Source organism: Triturus cristatus, chromosome 3_1 (assembly GCF_964204655.1).
Source record: "Triturus cristatus chromosome 3_1, aTriCri1.1, whole genome shotgun sequence".
Lineage (NCBI taxonomy): Eukaryota > Metazoa > Chordata > Amphibia > Caudata > Salamandridae > Triturus > Triturus cristatus.
The window spans coordinates 986,366,863-986,384,524 of record NC_140583.1 but is presented as its reverse complement, the minus strand read 5'-3'; positions in this window follow the sequence as shown (position 1 = coordinate 986,384,524).

Sequence of the window (17,662 nt, the reverse complement as noted above, 5' to 3'; positions counted from 1 at the left end):
CTACCCCTTACCCTTTTCCCTAGGAAGGGGAGGGTTGGGGTTTGTCCCCTTGCCACCGAAGTGACGCTACTAGCGTCCTGCGCAAACCTTGCCACTGCAGCAATAGATATGGTTTTGCGATGTTCTGTGATAGGGTATTAAAGCAGGGGTTCTGACCATCTGCTTGCTGCTATAGTGCTCAATATGCTGGCAATTTAAGCAAGCGAGGGCAGCAGCCACTATCTTGTCTACTTTCCGTCATAAAGATTCCCAATCATGTAGCTGGTAAGTGCAATTGCGAACCAAGCAAAACCGCTCCCTTAGTGACGCACACCTAACGGGGAGGCTCTTGTGCCACCAACCATTGTCTACCTCCGCACCCTAAGTAGCTGTAATCATAACATAAATAAGCCCACAGATGGCAAGTGCAACACAGTGCTAAGTATTTTTTAGTTGCTTAACATAGATAACCTTACACGACTCAGACGGTCACCAATCTCTAGACAAATGACATAAAACAGCGCTTTGGAAAGCAGAAGAAAAAAGGGGGTGTGGACTGACACTAATCTGAAGGCCCACGACATGTAATAGCGCCATAGGCAGCAGTCGCGAAGGGTGTAGATCACCACATTATTTCCCCATAGTAGCCTAAATAATTGTGCCCACTCTAACCTGCCCATTGCTTACCAGCGAAATAGTTGTTTGTGATGGGAGGAAAACCTTGTCGCCCCTTTGTAAGTCAATGATTCATACCAAACGGTCAATTTGTGGATGGGAACCCCTGAATATATCAGCAGGGAAAAGTTGTGCCTCAAAGCTGTAACCACGTTCAAACCCCCGATCCCAAATAGCGCAGGGTTACTACCAGGATGCCGCAGCCTCTCAAATTTGACGTATGGCATGACTCTTATGTGCACTTCCACTCCCCAAAAGTAGGGTGCATCTTGGCGTTAACCCAGATTGAATGGTGTTTAATTTGTCTACCTCCCCAAGATGCAAAGCTAAGTGTGTCACGCCGGGAACGGCGCCTGGGACCTTAAACAATGCAAATTTACAGCAACCGTGGCTGGCCAGGGATGCAGGTGCAGCTAAAATTAACAAGTAACTCCCCATGTAAATTGAAATGTAAATAATAACAACCTGACCCCTTAACTTCCTAATGATCGATGAAGCAGGTAATTTGACGCTGTATGAGTGTGCTGAAGCCTACGTTGCAGAAATGGGATGAACTTCAAAGTGCAGCGCATGCCAACTGAGTGCGCATGATTGACCAGTGTTATTACGAATGGCACATTTAGAGTACCCAATCATCTAAGACGGGTGTAGCGTGCCAAATAACCGCTCGGAATAGTTGTAGGGCTCTCCCAACTCAATTACAGGTGAAACAGATAATTCATGGACTTGGAGTGCGCAAAATAATAGTACCTGCGGCACTTCTACCAATTTAACCCCATAACCTGGATGTACAGCAAGTATAGGAAGCAGACGACATGATGCCCAGCAACGACTTCTGATACCCTGAGATACAACTACGATCATTATACATATTGCTATACCTGTTATGATAATTATTCTGCTATAAGCAAGTCACTGTAAATTCAACCACCGTTACAAAAGTTACAGTTCACCCGGAATATCATTACAGCCAATACAGGAAGCAGACAGCATGATGCGCAAGGACTTCTAATATCATGTGATAACACTACATCTACGACATATGTTGTAATACGAAAGCTTCGCCAGCCAGAATACAGATTGCAGGGGAAAAGAACAAATAACCGGTCTATGATGACTATGATTCTTGTATGAATCGCACTGGCAGATTTTAATGGTTCTTTAACAGGCGGCGCATTGGGAGACCAAAATTCTAGATCGGAAATAGTAAATATATCAAGATCCGGGCTAATAACCTTGAGCTGAAATGCATTCGACAATGAGTGATGAAAACTGCAGTGGCCTCCTGAGGAGGGCCCAGCTATTTTTTTTTCTTTCTTTTTTTTTAATACAAATTAAGCACTGCCTTAGTGAGCTGCTGGAAAGCTTGCTACTACGGCTTGGTACTGCAGCCTCTTGCTGGATTCAGACCCGGATATCATGTCATCGGCGAGCAAGTTTCTAAGGAAACCGATCTCTCAAGAGGTGTCGCGTTTGTGTAAGATGGCGCGCAGCCTTGAAGCATGGTGGGATCATTCTTGTGAAAATGAGATCCATTTCTCAGGCAGGTTAATCCGGCGGCTTCAGCCTGCTCCTGATAAGAACTCTGAGGGCGCTTTGTCATCCTGCAGTGCTGTGCAGGGCTCTTGCACAGCGAAGCCAATGGCCAATTTCTCCATCAGCCGGGTCATTTGTACAGTGGTCCCAATTATCGGTTTTATGTGGTCATCTTGCTTCGGAAGTCTGCAGTTCAGCTCATTAGTCGCCTGGCCTCTTTTGTGTGACAGCCCAGATTCTGCTGCTGATGAGCGGTGTCTCGTTATATTCCTCCTAGGGCGCGTGCCGCAGCATCTCAGCACCTGGAGCAGTGAGACGTGGTGGGAGCAGAGCAAGGTGGAACCTCTGTTGCAAGGCAACGCACAACACGTCATCTGGAGAAAGAAAAAGGAAACTGGGCCCCTTAAATAACGCCTCTCTGACAGTGCTGCCAGCTCGGCCTAGATGATGTTGACTTACACTTAATGCCTGGTTCACAAAGGTAAAATTACACTTTTGCCAAAGTTTACGTTTTTTTGGGTATTCTAAAAAGCTAGAACAGGCCTATCTATGTAGGTGTGGAGTTCTCGCCTGTGCCGCAGTCATAAAGTTACTATTAAGTCGTAGTTTGGGAATATCCCCAAAAATGTAAACTTACCCAAAAGTGTAATTTATCTTTGTGAATCAGACCCTTGGTCCTCAAATCTTTTGGCATGAACAACTTAAGAGTTTGAGAAGCTGTGCAAAGCCATAAAATATCAGAATAGAAAGAAATTCTATAGATTTGTCCATCACAACATTACTTGTGGGCACTGCTCTTGTCGTATTTCGTTTACAACTGCCCCATTTGAGAAGCCAAAGACACAAAAGTGATGGACGGAATGCAGAACAAATCAAAACATTCACCCCCAGTCAAGAGATCTGGGTTAAATCCATCATTCTTTTGCTCACCATGCCACCCCAGCTTAGACCTGGCCATATGCAAATCAGTCTTGACCCTTTGCCTCATGGGAACAGTTCAGCCTGGCTGATGAGGGGTGAAACCCGGAAACCGGTGCTAGGATGCTTGTTTCCATCCAGGGAGGACCTGGCCTGGTAGTTCGGGCTGGACTGTTCCCATTGGGGACAGGGTCAAAACTGATTTGCATCTGGCTGGGTTCAAACTGGAATTGCATGGGAAGCAAAAAACAGTGGATTTAGGCCCAGTTCCCTGTACTGGGGTGAATGTATGACAATGTTCTGCATTCTTTCCATAAATTGCTCTTTTTGCATTTGTCACCCCGAGTGGGACGGGTATGCCCAGACGTGGTTCCCATGCTCTCCATGCCACTGGGATCAAGACTTCCTGGCTGATGAGGGGTAAAACCCTGAAACCTGTCCTAGGATGCTTGTTTCCAGTCCAGGGAGGACCAGGCCTGGCAGTTCAGGCTGGACTGTTCCCACTGGGCGCATGGTTAAGATTGATTTGTATATGGCTTGGTTCAAACTGGAATGCCATGGGGAGCAAAAAACGCTGGGTTTAGTCCCAGATCTCTGTACTGGGGTGAATGTATGGCATTGTTCTGCATTCTGTCCATCAATTGTTCTTTTTCCAGATGAGAAGCTGGAATTTCCTCCAGCAGATTTTAAGATACTGGAGCTACTGGTAACCGCTCAAGATTTCAACCAATTGGTAGTTAGACCCCTAGAGTTCCATTAGAAGGATAATTTTGTCATTTTCCTATTGCTTACTCATTTCCCACCAGTATTTCACCTGGGTACCCCTCCAGGAGTGTCTAGGAGAAATGTTTGAGACAGGAGAGTTACCTCAGAATTTGTCATTCTGATGGGGCTGGTAATTTCTTTCATTGACCTCATTGAATTTAAAAGGCAGCGCTTGTAATGAGTCCATTTGATAGTTACATCTTACAAGCGGTGTGGGTACTACATCCTTATTTGGACTATGGCTAGAGTAGGCATTGGACCCAACTTTATACAGATGACACAAAGGCTATATAATAGTTTCACTGCCCGGATTTCATGCTCTGGCTTTCCATCCAATACAATAGGCATTTACAGAGGCAACCACCAAGGCTGCCCTTTCTTTCCTCTGCTACTATTAAATGCTCTGGAACCTATGGCCATTGCCAGAAGATCAACCACTGAGATAGAGGACATTACCGCCAGTAGAGGCCAACTAAAAGTGATGCTTTATGCGAATGATCTCATTGTGACTTTGACTTCACCCATATCGTCTATCCCAGCTCTCATGACAACAATTGCTTGCTTCCTTCTCTGTATTCTCAGGCTACAAAACGAATTGGAGCAAAAGTGAGGCACACCCAATGTCCCGAATACACTACATCTGCTTCAGTGGGAAATCACCCCTTCCAGTGGAAGTCATCTATTTTGAAATATTTAGGAATCCTGGTGAGTGGAAGTCTCTTGTCAATAATAAAAGCCAACCTTGATCCCCTGATGGACCAAATGCTAACCCCTTAACTGCTGGGCCTTACCTCCTCCTCCCCCAGTGTTGACTTCTTTTATGGTTGAAGCCTACCAGATAGCACATCTGTCTGGTTTCTAACATCTTGGGGACCTTCGGAAAGTTTCCTGGCGAATGCATTCCGCCCGTTGCTTTCCATTGGCTTTGTAACTTACATATGCTTGGTTTATATTTGCCAATTTTGTTTGTTTTAGGCTGTCCAGCTTGAGTTAGTCTATCCAGTAGCCCATACTTTATTTACGGTATCCTTACAGCAGTGCTCGATTTCTGTAAAGAGGCCTTTAAATCCTGTTCTCATCTCGTCACATTTGCTGTGCATTCAAAGAAGGAGGTCAAATGTTAGGCTCTGTCTTCCTTGTGGGAGCTTGGTGTTTACTTTTCTTTCTCTGACTTCAAAGTGAGAGGATTTATGTGACAATCATGCTGGCTACTGGTGGTGTGCTGGACGGAAGGCTGTATAATGTCATTTTTTTCTAGCACACAACAACATTTAAATGTCTGTATATGAGCTGTGCGGATCTTTCAGAATATATCAGAATTAGGGAAGCACAAATGAAGCAAGTTTTTAGCAATTTTGAAGTGTGTTGGAAACAAATATTTTTGAATTAGCAAAACAAATCAATACACTAGGTGATGACATTTCTGCACATTATCATTTGTGCCCTGTATACCTTTATCAGTAAAACTGTATAGCTGATGTAATGGCCATTGAAATTGAAGATGTGCTGTCTGTAATGGCAGTGCGCTACCACATCATGCATACTCCACTTTACCCCACTGCACTCTACTCTGCACCACTCCACTCTATGGTACTTCACTCTATGCCTCTCTACTCTACACCACTCTGCTCTATGCCAGTGCACTCTACTCCACTTTACTCTACTATGAACCACTGTACTCTTCGCCACTGCACTCTACACCACTTCAGTCTAGTCCACTTGACTCTACTCTGCACTACTCCATTCTAACCCACTCCACTCTATGATACTCTGCTCTGCAACACTGCATTCTATGTCACTGCACTGTACGTCAATGCACTCTACTGTATACGACTCCACTCTATGTCAGTGCACTCTACGGCAAGCCACGCTGCGCCACTCTAATCCACTCTGCAGCATTACCGTCAATGCCACTGCACTCTATGGTTCACTGATAGAATATCGATGTAGCAAACATAGATGCTCAAAATATCGAGGAAAAAGTATCGACTACAAAAATATCGACTCCCATACCTTAACAGGTAAGTACAACAATTTTGAGGTAAAAAATATAGATGTAAAAAATATTGATTTAAAAATAATATAAAATAAAATATTATATTAAATATATTAAATACTAATATTATTTTTAACAAAATAAATTAAATTTAATGTGCATTTTAACTAAATATAATAAATACACTTAATTAAAAATATATAAACAAATAAACATTATAATTTATACATACACATATATTTACTTATGTTTAATTTATTAACTATTATCTTTATTTAATTGTAACATTTTAAAATTATATAAAAATACTATATATATATATATCTCAATTAAAAAAATAAAAATAAAACATTCTATAATAAATTAAAACCTTAAACTATTTTTTTTTTTAATTTAACTAAAATTTCCCAATACAATAAGTGCAACAGTCGGGAAAGTTTTGGATAGCGGAAGGTAAAAATTACTATTCCCACTCCAGTGATACCAAAAGTAGGGAAAGTGTTGGATAGCGGAATAATGAAATTTACTATTCCAACTTGAGTGAGTGCAACAGTAGGGAAAGTGTTGGATAGCGGAGGGGAAAAAGTTACTATTCTCACTCCAAAGAGTGCAACAGTAGGCAAAGTGTTGATTAGCGAAGGGGTAAAAATTACTTTTCCAACTCCAGTGATAGCAACAGTAGGGAAAGTGTTGGATAGCGGAGGGGAAAAATTACTATTCCCACTCCAAAGAGTGCACTAGTAAGGAAAGTGCTGGATAGCGCAGGGGTAAAAATTACAATTCCCACTTCAGGGAGTGCAACAGTAGGAAAAGTGTTGGATAGCGGAGGGGTATAAATTACTATTCCCACTCCAGTGAGTGCAACAGTAGGGAAAGTGTTGGATAGCTGAGGGGCAAAAAATACTATTCCCAATACAAAGAGTGAAACAGTAGGGAAAGTGGTGATTAGTGGAGGGATAAAAATTACTATTACCACTCCACTGAATGCAACAGTAGGATAAGTGTTGGATAGAGGAGGGGTACATTTTTTATCCCCACTCCAAAGAGTGCAACAGTAGGGAAAGTGTTGGATAGAAGAGGGGTAAAAAATACTATTCCCACTCCACTGAATGCAACAGTAGGATGTGTTGGATAGCAGAGGGGTAATTTTTTTCATCCCCACTCCAAACAGTGCAATAGTAGGGAAAAGTGTTGGATAGCGGAGAGGTAAAAATTACTATTCCCACTCCAGTGAGTGCAACATTAGGGAACGTGTTGGATAGCAGAGAAACAAAAATTAATAATAACACTTAAACAGTTGAAAAAAACTAAAAATATTACAACATTTTAAAAAATCATTAAAATAAAAATACAATATTTAGAAAACATAAAATGAAAGATATAAAACATATAAAAAGAACACATATTATAATATTAGTTACATACAACAAAAACCTACAAATATATATATAATACATTAATAAATACATTTATAAACAAACATTATTTAAAAGTAGCAAGTATTAAGAAACAAAAATAATATGTATTTATTTTATTTCATACCCTATAACACCACAACACCAATAACATAACACTTCAACATTTTTAATTACAATATTTCCATTATTAACATAGTCAATATTCAATTATATAATTTCTTATTAATCAAAAAAATAAACATTGGGTACAAAAGCTTTAACACTCTAATATCCACAACACACATCTAAATTAAACTATAAAAAAAAAAACACAATTATATATTAGTTTTTAAAAGAAAAACTATTACTATTAACAACTAATAATTAAATAACAACATTTTAGTTAATACCCATCCTTTACCTCTTTAAAAGTAAAAACAAAACACATAAAAATAAACATTTACCCAAAATAAATATCAAATAATTAACATTAACAACTATATATTAATGAATTAAACACAAATTCCTTCCCACGCTTTATTCCTATAAACACCACAACACACTAATAAAATTAATTACATAATTACCATAATTAATTACCAATGTATTAATTAAAATTAATTAACAACAAATTATTAATTCATCAATTAAAATAATTTACTTCCTGCCCTTCCCCCTTTACACCTATAAAAATAATCAAGGACACAATTACCAAAATTAATTACAAATTAATTAATTACAAATTAATTAACAACCAATCATTAATTCATAAATGAAAAATAATTGTCTTCCCACCATTTACACCTATAAACACCACAACCCACATCTGAAATATTTACACAATTACCATAATTAACTACCAATTAATTAATCAAAATGAACTAACCAATTATTAATTAATTAACAGTAAATTACTTTACACATTAAACACTATAACATCTCAATTAAACAAACATTAATAAGTAAAAAATAATCAATACATTCAGGGGCCGATTCCAATACTGGGTTGGACAGCTGTCCGTAGCCTTACCGTGCGACCGACACGTACTCATAGCCGGTCCATCCTGCAGAGTAAGTACGATGCGCATAACTGCCAAAAACACGACCGACACGTAGGCTGTGATTCAAGCTCCATTCCCCGTCCGAGCCGTAACTCCTAACGCTGAACCGAGTCGTCGGGAAGCAGTATCCATAGCAGTCTCCGGCATGACAAGTATGATGCGTACTTCCTACGCACCGGATGGGTCTCCACGTACGGGACGTCACAGCATCCGGAAAACAAGCATATTAGCTTTGATTCGCGCCACAACTCAATCCACCGCTACGAGACGGACCAGCTTGCAGCAGGTACGAGACAGAGCAACAAGCAGCATGTACGACACGAACACATCATGAATCCCATCGTGCAGGTCATACCAGTACTCTACATCTATGACCGGATCAGGAACCGACGCCGACGGCGCAGGCGGTAAGTCAGACACCTACTGCATAAACATACGACACGTACCCGCAAAATGGCACACACACACAGGGGATCCACATCCTGGCCACTAACAACAGCCCACCAAAAGGGTTGCATGGCCAGCACCACTACCACCCCCACCCCTAGGGGACCTGTTGCCCATCACTACTGCCACCCCCAGCCATAGGGCTCATGTTGCCCATCACCCCTGCCACCCACACCCATAGGGCACATGTTGCCCATCACTACTGCTACCCTCACCCATAGGGCTTGTGTTACCCATCATTACTGCCACCCCCAGACATAGGGGACCTGTTGCCCATCACTACTGCCACCCCCACCCATAGGGACTATGTTGCCCAGCACTCCTGCCACCCCCACTCATAGGGGACTTGTTGCCCATCACTCCTGCCACCCCCACTCATAGGTCTTATGTTGCCCATCACGAATGCCACCCCCAGCCATAGGGGGCCTGTTGCTCATCACCACTGCCACCCCCAACCATAGGGACTATGTTGCACATCACTACTGCCAACCCCAGCCATAGGGCTTATGTTGCCCATCACTACTGCCACCCACACCCATAGGGGACCTGTTGTCCATCACTCCAGCCACCCCCACTCATAGGGACTATGTTGCCCATCACTACTGCCACCCCCACCCATAGGGGACATGTTGCCCATCACTACTGCCCCCCCCACCCATAGGGCTTATGTTGCCCATCACTACTGCCACCCCCACCCATAGGGGACCTGTTGCCCATCACTACTGCCACACACACCCATCGGGCTTATGTTGCCCATCACTACTGCCACCCACACCCATAGGGGACCTGTTGCCCATCACTACTGCCACCCCCACCCATAGGGCTTATGTTACCCATCACTACTGCCACCCACACCCATAGGGGACCTGTTGCCCATCACTACTGCCACCCACACCCATAGGGGACCTGTTGCCCATCACTACTGCCACCCCCACCCATAGGGCTTATGTTGCCCATCACTACTGCCACCCACACCCATAGGGGACCTGTTGCCCATCACTACTGCCACCCCCAACCATAGGGCTTATGTTGCCCATCACTACTGCCACCCACACCCATAGGGGACCTGTTGCCCATCACTACTGCCACCCACACCCATAGGGGACCTGTTGCCCATCACTACTGCCACCCCCAGCCATAGGGCTTATGTTGCCCATCACTCAAACCTCAAAGCTCAAAAAGCCCAAAGCCCTGCCACAGTCCCAGGACAATGCAGAACCCAAGGAGAACCACAAGGCACACATGCTGACACCTTCCAGCATCGCAGCCATGAACCCTACAAGTGGGAGCAGTCACACACACATACAAATGTCTCAATCACTGAAAGGTACCACATAGGGACAACTACATGATTTAGCAAATAAACTGGTGCCCTGGGGAACCCTGACTGTGTCCCATCTGTGTCTGACAACATCATCACCACTCAGAACTGACAAATCCCAATGATGGTACACCAATTAACAGTAGTGTGTCATGCACCCACACATCTGGTAGCCCAATGGAAAAGTAGTGGGATGAACCCAGTACCACTCATCAAGCATCAACAACAGGAACATATCAAGGGAACACTGTCTGTGTATGAACAGGGATGTGGACACACACACACATGCTCATACAACACACACCATGGGCCCTGGCCATGTCACAGGACAACACACTTACTTAAGGGGACCCAACTCCTCTGGAAGCCCAGCTGTGCCAAACATATTCACCGCACGTCTCACTCATGTCTGCAGAGGACTTGGTCAGTCAGCCATCAGTTACCACACAATAAAGGCTCTGGGCACAACAGCCTGGTTACGTGAGTCTCCCCTAAGTCATCTGCACATACCCAAAACATATGTCTAGCAAGTTGCACAGAGGACCCAGTTGCTCCTATACCAATGATGCCCACACCTGTAGGTCCAGTGTTGATGAGCACAAAGTCTGTGGAAGTGACAAATTGGACAATGGGAAGCACATCATATGTGCAGGGGTGCAAACCAGAGATGTGACCATGCAAATGAAATGTTCACAGAGATGTCCACAAATAGTTGATCCTGACACACCCATGTAGCTGCAAAGGATGACATGGATACCCACCAGAATAGGACATATATATCTCATGGACCACTGGGAGTACCTCACAGCAACACATCAGTATTCAACATTGGAAACCAAGCATCACAGGTGCAAGGGCATGTTAAACATCATCAACATAATGCACAGCTAAATCTAGTTCACAGGGATAAAGAAAAAGCTTTATTCAGCATTTTAAAAGTTAAACGTCTGTTCAAACAAAAGGCCAATGGCCAGTCCATGTCCAAATGCCAAGGAGTGAAGTAGAGTGACAACTGTCACACATTGCTTGTCTGCACTGCTAAGGACCGGGGTCATCCCCTCGGAGGGACAAACACGGAGGCAGGCCAGGCACCGCAGGGACAGGATCAGGGCGCAGTAGAAGGAGGCAGTGAAGAGGTGGTGGATGCAGGCCAGACACTTGCAACTGCAGTGGAGCTGAGTGAAGTGGTGGGTGCTGGTACAACTGTGTCGGCACAAGTCAGATGGGGTGGGTGCCGGCACAACTCCAGTGGGCAGGTCAGATAGAGTGGATTGGGTCACCACTGCAGTGCCCAAGTCAGACGGGGTGGCCGTGGACTCCAATGCAGTGCCTACATTGATGGGAGCGGAATGGGGGGCAGGTAACGTCGGCAGGGCAGGGGGGGGACATGGTCCCCACATCAGTGGCACCAACCGTCTGACCAGGTGTGGAAGAGAAAGTGCTAGGGGGGGATGGCCTTAGCATTTTGGGGATGGTGTATCTGTGGGTGGGGGAACCCGGGGCAGGGACTGGCGGGGGAATCTCTGGAGTGGTGGCCTGGGGGATGGAGGATGGAGACTTTGCCTTGGAGCTGCGTGGTGGCATGGGGGTCTTGCTCTTCTGGCACCGGGGGGACTTGCAGGTGGGGGTCTCTGTCTGACTGCGCCTGGGGAGGGTGTCCGGGTGTGAGGGGCACTCTCCTCTGTGTGTGGGGACTTCCTCTTCCCCTTGTAATCAGGATCTGCTGGGTCGGTGGGGAAGAGGCCAAGGTCACAGATGAAGAGCTTCTGGGGAGATGGGGTTACAGGTGATGCAAGGGAAGGGGGCTGGGAGGGAGAGGTCTCGGAAGACTGCGGAGTGGTTGTGGATGACTGTGTGTGTGTCTGCAAACCAGCCCCTGTGGGTGTGGTATTAGTCCAATGCACTTGCTTGTGTGCACGTCAAGACCTTGGTTTGGGTGTTTGTGTGCTTGGGCCAGGTAGGCTGCTAGGAATCGTGGGTGGTGCAGGGGTAGGAGGGGTACAGGACGGTTGGAGGAGGGACACTGCTGCTGTCAGGGAGGAGGCCACGGACTGATTGGTCCTCTGTAGGGCAGACATACCCGAGGAAATGCCCTCCAAGAATGACACGAGTTGTGTCAACAGACCCGAGTGTGCATGGAGGACCTTCAGCATCGACGTCTGCCCTACATGGATCTGTCTAAGTAAGTTCACAGAATCCTCACTCAGGGCAGCGTGGGACACAGGGGCAGGGGGTGCGGTGCCTGGCACAAAGGAGACTTGCTCACGAACACGGGAGCCCACAGGGACCTCTGGGATGGGAGCCGATGGGAGGGTGGTGGTGGTGGTGGCGTTGGTGGGAACAGCCTCAATAGCTGGGGTTTGGTGGCTGCTGACACCCGCCTCCACAAGGGAGTCATCCTCAGAGCTGCTGTGGCCCTCAGCTGGGGGGGATGGTGCTGACGACTCCTCGGTGTGGCTCCACTCGCCCTCCATGCCACTGGGTCCACCTGACTCCTCTCCTTCTGTCTCTTTAAGGCTTAGTGTGGCTCCTCCTGGTCCGTGGAGCTGTCCCCTCCTGTGGCTGTGGATGTATCTGGATAGGAATAGTAAGTAAGAGGACAACATCAGTCACCTGCACCGACTGCACACACCACAGTGAGTACATCACAGGGCAAGCCCTGGCATCATCAACTGAACACAGCTCAAAGTGTCAACACTGTTTAGAATAAGACAATTGTCATTCTCAACATCAACCATGGCACACATATCCCTCCTTGACTTTCACACATATGTCTGTTGCATGTTGGATGCTAACACCCGAATGTGCCAACATGCACCACCCACACATTAGTTGTACATGCAAGTGAACATGTAGGAGTATGTCACTATACACACAGCACAGCTCTTGCTACTGACTCAGTACACGTGTCCGGATGAAGGGATGGGAGAGACTCATTTCACATGCTTGTGATGCATGCCAGCAACACACACTATGATGTTCTCATGTCCTGCTGGGCAATGCCACAATGGGGTGCATGGTGCACACTTGAACACAATGCAGGATCACTCATAGCAAGTTAAATGCACTGGGATGCCCTGAAGTCAGTCAACACTGTCTCCTGTCACAGGGGCAGGGCATCCAGACAGTAACAATATGCACTGACTCACAATCCTAGCTCAGGGGTAAAGCTAACTCTGCAGATGACCGGCGCACTTGCCCATCCCATGCAAACAACATATCCAGGACCCGGAAGACCCCACATCATGCAAATCAGACATTTGAGTCTCTGCAAACACAAATCCCTGTACATTAACACATCACAGTCTGCCATGCATGCAACCCAGCTGCATGAAGGACACAGTTGCATACACCATTGTGCGCTGTCAGATGATCACACACCTATATGTCACACAGGTCTTGTCTCTCACAGTCACATCTCAGATGTCCTGCTGACCCTCTGAATCATGGATTCCCCAGTTGTACGTAACAACAAGCCACACCCTAATGACACAGAGGCAGACACCTGAGGGCACATGTCTTTAAGCACAACCTGACAAAAATGTGAAGAGACAACCTGCACTCCTAGCTATATCAGAAAAAAAATTGGAAAGTTTTTTGAAAGAGAATCGGTATGAGTCTTCCAATTGCAAAAAGGTGCTGCCTTTGTATCGCCTGGTTAACCCCCAAACAGGCTTAGAAATAAAACTGCAAAATTTTCCAAACAGAAGTTTGAAAACAAAGGCGCACTATTCACCAGCCCTATAAGGTGCTAACTTCAATGTTTCAGAAAACGTTTTCTGAACGACAATAATACAATAATACTATGATATTCATATAATGATGTGATCCAAACCATAAATAACAGTGACTTGTGAAAATCAATATTCAACATTGTGATCCTTAGTTGAAAACATGACAATTACAACACCAGAAGTCAGTTCGCATTACATGACAAAAGTCAGTACTCTTCAAACATAACTTCACAAATGTGTATGAATCCAATGTCAGGAATCTTCTTTATTTTCTTATTCCATATTTTTCAAATAAACAAGTGCTTTCAAAACAACATCATGGCGTCCCAATGCATTTCGGTATGAAAACCTTCGTCAGGGGAATGCTGCAAAAATATATATATACATATGTATAATGCATGTATATGATTCATTTCTAAAGTGCAATGAATAAACATCTAATACTAAACTTTTCAGAAGCAAGACGCGCTACACATATAACAATGTTAAAGCTCAGCATCCAGTACTATATACCAGCCAATTATATATTGATAAATGAGACACCGACCAACTGGTAGTCAAATGAAATAAAGGCATTTGAAAACAAGGCGTTTGAAAACATGCAGATAATGATCACATTCCATGTTGCATGAGCTCCGTGTGATAAGCAAGAAGCAGATAGTGTGAAAAACACGCCTGAAAGACCACCGAAACCAGGTGAACACATCAATATAAAAAGAAAAAAGAAGGAAAGAAATCTACCTAACCTTCACTAATGCCCAATGCACCAATGTGTGTGATATCCCTAATTTAATATAATTGGAGGGCTCACCTCCAAAAGTCTCTGAACACTTGCTGTAACGGTCTAGGTCAACTTGTTGCCAAATGACGATACTGGATAAAATGAAAAAGGCGAACAGGAGTGTTAACTAAATATGTTTCTGACGACCAAAGTCCAAAGGATTCCCACAGTTAAAAAATGAAAATGTAATAGATTCCCACTTACTTAGCCACTGTAGGTCAGACGTGTGCTCGTAGAGTACGTTGGTCACCCGGAAGTATACAATTTAGTATGCCCAAGGTGTCTGTATGAATAATAATAGCAATGAGTATGTGGTGCCTATACTATCTAGAGGCATCTAAACTCAATGAGCAGTCGCAAAGTAAATGCCACCAAACTGTGTGCAATTACCTTAATCGCGTAATCTCTAAACTCATCCACAGGGTCCGGTCGCTTTACAGGGAGGACTGCATGACGTACCGTGCAATGCACCCAATATGGAAAGAGGACTAGTCTAAAAAGTGGAACTTCTCAAGATACACTTAGTGGCAAAATATTACAACAGATGCGCTGTAGGAAAAAATACTCTTGTGGGTGAAGTAATGAAAATGATTACTTCACCCACAAGAGTATTTCCATGTTGGGTGCATTGCACAGTACGTCATGCAGTCCTCCCTTTATATCTATTACGGCCTCGCGCACGTACGGCCATACATCTTTGCTGTTGTTATCTAAAGCGACCGGACCCTGTGGATGAGTTTAGAGATTACGCTATTAAGGTAATTGCACACAGTTTGGTGGCATTTACTTTGCGACTGCTCATTGAGTTTAGATGCCTCTAGATAGTATACGCGCCACGTACTCATTGCTATTATTATTCATACAGACACCTTGGGTATACTAAATTGTATACTTCCGGGTGACCAACGTACTCTTCGAGCACACGTCTGACCTACAGTGGCTCAGAAAGTGGGAATCTATTACATTTTCATTTTTTAACTGTGAGAATCCTTTGGACTTTGGTCATCAGGAACATATTTAGTTAACACTCCTGTTCGCCTATTTCATTTTATCCAGTATCGTCATTTGGCAGCAAGTTGACCTAGATCGTTACAGCAAGTGTTCAGAGACTTTTGGAGGTGAGCCCTCCAATTATATTAAATTAGGGATATCACACACATTGGTGTATTGGGGATTAGTGAAGGTTAGGTAGATTTCTTTCCTTCTTTTTTCTTTTTATATTGATGTGTTCACCTGGTTTCGGTGGTCTTTCAGGCGTGTTTTTCCCACTATCTGCTTCTTGCTTATCACACGGAGCTCATGCAACATGGAATGTGATCATTATCTGCATGTTTTCAAACGCCTTGTTTTCAAAGGCCTTTATTTCATTTGACTACCAGTTGGTCGTTGTCTCATTTATCAATATATAATTGGCTGGTATATAGTACTGGATGCTGAGCTTTAACATTGTTATATGTGTAGCGCGTCTTGCTTCTGAAAAGTTTAGTATTAGATGTTTATTCATTGCACTTTAGAAATGAATCATATACATGCATTATACATATGTATATATATATTTTTGCAGCATTCCCCTGACGAAGGTTTTCATACCGAAATGCATTGGGACGCCATGATGTTGTTTTGAAAGCGCTTGTTTATTTGAAAAATATGGAATAAGAAAATAAAGAAGATTCCTGACATTGGATTCATACACATTTGTGAAGTTATGTTTGAAGAGTACTGACTTTTGTCATGTAATGCGAACTGACTTCTGGTGTTGTAATTGTCATGTTTTCAACTAAGGATCACAATGTTGAATATTGATTTTTACAAGTCACTGGTATTTATGGTTTGGATCACATCATTAAATGAATATCATAGTATTATTGTATTATTGTCGTTCAGAAAACGTTTTCTGAAACATTGAAGTTAGCACCTTATAGGGCTGGTGAATAGTGCGCCTTTGATTTCAAACTTCTGTTTGGAAAATTTTGCAGTTTTAAGCACAACCTGCCATGTCATACACAGGAGTGGGATTACAGAGTGTTTCTAAATGCCCTTGAGGAGGCATGACTGGCCAGGTCTACGTGAAACGGTGTTAGGCCCTGGACAGTAGTCAGGTGGCTAAGCAAGTGTGACATACTTGATATACATACTCCTGAGGCCCAAAAATTGGAGTCCCCTGCTGCACGGATTTGTTTGGAATACCCCAGCCACATGTTGCGAGTCAGACCAGCTATTGGAACACGTCTCAAGGGCACACACAGATCACATGTCAGATCTCAGGCATTGTGTAAACAATTGACCCACCCATGAAACACACAACAGAGTCACAGGAACAGATGCTGACCGGTAGCTGAAGCATAGCTGACTGCAGGGACACAGTGCCCTAGTGACACAAGCAACAGACTGTAGGGGCCACACCTGTGGAACAGATGAGGAGAGTACATCACACAATTGAGGGACATGAGTATTGGACTACAAGACCTACGTAATGTGGAAGTGTGACCAGGCCAAAAGACTGCTATTAGCATGTCAGACATAGTACACAGATCAGGCATGGACTTACCCCCTTCCTGCTGCTGCCTGGCCTTCACCTGCCTATCCAGGTCCGGGAAGACCACCGCCAGGATCCGGAGCATGTGGGGAGTCAGGGTCCGGTGTCCGCCCCTCCTGCGTGGAGGTGACAGCTTCAGCTGGAATCTAGCTATCCTCCGGGTCCAGCCCGAAGGTCCTGCCACCTCTTCTGGCAGTTGCGGATCCGTCGCTTGTAGACCCCCCACCGAATGAACAGCTGGGCGATGGTCAGCCAGATCTCCTGCTTCTGGTGGGCATCAACCTGTGAGGATGACAAAGTGAAAAGTACATTAACACACATGCCCCAGATTTGTGCAGCACACATTTGGATGTACATGTCATCATCACAAAGGGAAATGAATTACACAGGTAGTGCAACCATGGGGAAGGAAAAATCACCTGCATGTCTGACATGTTAACAATGCCTGGATAGTTTAAGCTTGCACTAATGCACTTTAGCAGCAGGAAACCTATTCATTACATGTACCTACACACT